Genomic DNA, 3,675 nt, shown 5'->3' on the forward strand with positions numbered 1-3,675 from the left:
GATTACGCAGTCATTTCTCATTGTCAGGGGGTGACTCCATAGAAAAATGAATCCCATTGATCAATGCTTTTTCCACAAATACACAGCTAAATAAACTAACTTTTTTCATACCCACAATACAAGTCCTTGTGCCACATTTTTTTTTTTTTTTTTTTGTAATCAAGAGTTCTACAATGTACCTTCTCAGGTATACTAATTAATAAAATGCTTTTGTACGTATTATTATCATTATTACTGTTAGTAATAGCTGTGCTACAACCCTAGTTGGAAAAGCTGGATTTCATAAGCCCAAGGGCTCCAACAGGAAAAAGTAGCCTAGTGAGGAAAGGAAATAAGGAAATAAATAAACTATATGAGAAGTAAAGAACAATTAATACAGATCTTTTATATATAAACTATAAAAAAAGACTTATGTCAGTCTGTTCAACATGAAAACATTTGCTGCAAGCTTGAACCTTTGAACTTTAAATATTTTTTTTTACAAATTAGGTTGGACCCACTCCTTCATCATGGCATATCCTATAAACCCTGGTTATCCACTCGTTCATGGTACCACTACCATGCAACAATATCTGACAAGTGAAATCATTAACCTCCGGTGTTACTTTGGAACCTATTGTTATCATGACATAATTCATAAACCCTTGAAAGCCACCTAATAATACCATCACGACTGAACTGAAATATTACAGTTGTGAGACTATTAAGCCCTTGATGTCTTTCCCCTTTTCAATCTCTTAATTACTTTTCTTATATCTTTAACAGTCACTTTCCTATGCATTGTCAGCCTTGCACAGACCCTGTCAAGAGTCACAAACCCTCAATCTTTCTCTCTTGAATCTTCTATCTTCAATAAATTTTCGGAATACCCACCTCACCGACGAAAATTTGCCTTCACGAGCAACAACTTCTCTTGACTCATACCATTTATTCCAAGTTCCATTTGTTCAATGATATTTCTGTATATGAGTTTCTGTTGCTTATTAAATATATTAGCCATCTCTTTGATCTTGACTACACTATCCATCATTATATATGTAACTGCACCCCAAATAATCTTTTACTTTTACCAAAACTTTTATTTAAGTGTTCTCTAGGATCATATCAAAAATTATTTCTTAGTAAAAAGGGAAAAAAATAAACTATTTCATCTTATGGAAAGTCTGGTTAAGGTATTTTTCATCCGCAGATTGTCTCCTCTTACAATACACTTTAAGGATTTCTCATAACTTGTAAGCAGTAAAAAAGTTAAGCTAACAGACACCCTTAGCACTCTTACTAAATTTTATTGGGAATAAAGTGAATGGATGATATCTGAGCAGAATAAGAGAAGTCGTAAAATAGCTTCTTAAAAGCCCTGTCTACCTTCCATTTTCCAAACGCTTATTTTTTTCGCTTAACTTCAGCCAAAAATATGAACGAATAGTATGAAAAAGTCCTCTCTGGTTTGAAGATCAAAGGCTATTTAAGAGAAAATATGTCACTGGCTTTGAGAACATTATTATTATTATTATTATTATTATTATTATTATTATTATTATTATTATTATTATTATTATTATTATTATTATTATTATCATCCGATACACAACCCTAATAGGAAAAAGAGGTTGCTGAAAGGCCAAGGGTTCCAATAGGGAGAGTAACCCAGTGCGGTAAGAAAATTGAGAAGTAAAGAATAAACATAAGAGAAATAAAGAAAATAATAATAGAATATAAGATCGGTAACAACTATAGAATAATTTGATATGTAATTTATGAAACAAGACTTTTGTCATCATTCTAAACAGAAAAGCATTTGTACTAAATTTGAACTTCCGAAGTTCCACCCGTTCATCCACCAGATTAGGAAGGTCATTCTACAATCTAGTCACAGTTGGTGATAGTTTCCGATTGACATACAAAAGACGGAAAAGAAACCACAAAATGCGATTTTGAATGCGAAAGATAAAAGACACCAGACGATATGATAGAAGTCTGACATTTATTGTAAAGAAAAAGATTGTATGTGATACCCATAATTAGGTAAAAGCCCGATTGAGTGCAGTGTTGCAAATTCATCTTAGATAGAAATAGTGAACTAAAGTGAATTTCATATAATGTCTTCCAAAGAAATTTTTTTTTTCTTCGCTTAACTGTTTTACAAAACAATATTCGACACGAAACTTGGCACATATCTTTCAGAATGTATGGAATGCGTAAAAACACCCTTTATTGAATTGTAAAGTTAAAAACAAGCAATCCTTGTTGAGAGAGAGAGAGAGAGAGAGAGAGAGAGAGAGAGAGAGAGAGAGAGAGAGAGAGAGAGGCTATCTATAAATGAGGTAGAAACTCAGGAATATTGTTGATTATATGCAAATGGACAGTAAATCATGTAGATTTTAAATTTAGCCCGGACTCCCTAATAGAAATAAATGATATAATGAGATAAAAAAGAAAATTATGGAATCCTCAAGTAATGGTAGATTTTATACTTTACCCGAACAGTCTCTGGCTTGTGAGAAGAGGTGTGGGGGGGGGGGGGGGGGTTTTAAGGGATACAATGACGTGATTTATTTTTCCACTCCTTATGTAAAATACGAACCTGTGGGAATTTTGAAAAAATGTCTCTAATATTTTTCTTTTTTTGTGATTTGGACGAATTAATTACATTTATCATTAAAATGAAACTGTTGAGAAAGAAGTAGAATATCTCATTTATACTGTACCAACCGTGTGTCACACGATCGTACATAGTTCATTTTGTGTATATATTATGCTTGTATCTTCGCTCTTCCCTTGCACTAAAAAGAACCAGAATAAACATGTTTGCTTTTCTCATCTGTAACGGTGTCTGTTTTTGAACATGAAATTTCTTGTTGCTTTGAGGTTTTGTATATAAAGGAGAGTGTTCTATAATAAAGTCACCTAGTTGCTTTCATACTGTCTGAGTCACAACCATCTCTCGGCCCGTCACCTTACATAAAGTTCCGTCATATCATTTGCCTGTCGCTTATTGATGACTGCCATCACCTTACCAACAAAGATCCAAAATCGACCCTAGGGAAGTGAGCCGAGGATGGATATTTGGGAATTTTCAAAACAAAACCTTACACTTTCGAGACGTGAGTAATAGATTAATTATCTGGAGATGACTGTTTATTTATTCTTATCCTTCCTGTTATAATTTTTTCCAAATACTTTGGAATTTCATCCACCTCATACTTTATTCCTGTTCACATTTGCTCGTAGCTTTAAAGGGATACTTGACTTATTAACATAATTTCGTTCCTCAGTTCTTCTCTTTACGTAAACTAGGCCGATAACTTGGTAGTTGTTGATTTTTCCTTTCCTCACTGGGCTATTTGTCCCTGTTGGAGCCTTTGGCATTATAGCATCTTGCTTTTCCTTCTAGGGTTGCAGCTTATCTTGTAATAATATCAAATAAAGATTGATAGGATGCATAGAAAAAAGGTTTCACTGCTAATTATAGAGGTGTTTCATCTCTTTGTAGGTGGTAAATATCTTTTGCCGTTTCACTTTGCTATTCTCAGTCAGCAAGGTATCATCTGGGTATACCATGCATTCTACCCACCAGCCATGAATCATTTTAATAACCAACTTCATGCCGCCATCCACTGTCCTTTCTCATACTACTACCATTACTATATAAATGCATGTATCAGTTATGGAGAC

This window comes from Palaemon carinicauda, chromosome 37 (assembly GCF_036898095.1).
Source record: "Palaemon carinicauda isolate YSFRI2023 chromosome 37, ASM3689809v2, whole genome shotgun sequence".
NCBI lineage: Eukaryota > Metazoa > Arthropoda > Malacostraca > Decapoda > Palaemonidae > Palaemon > Palaemon carinicauda.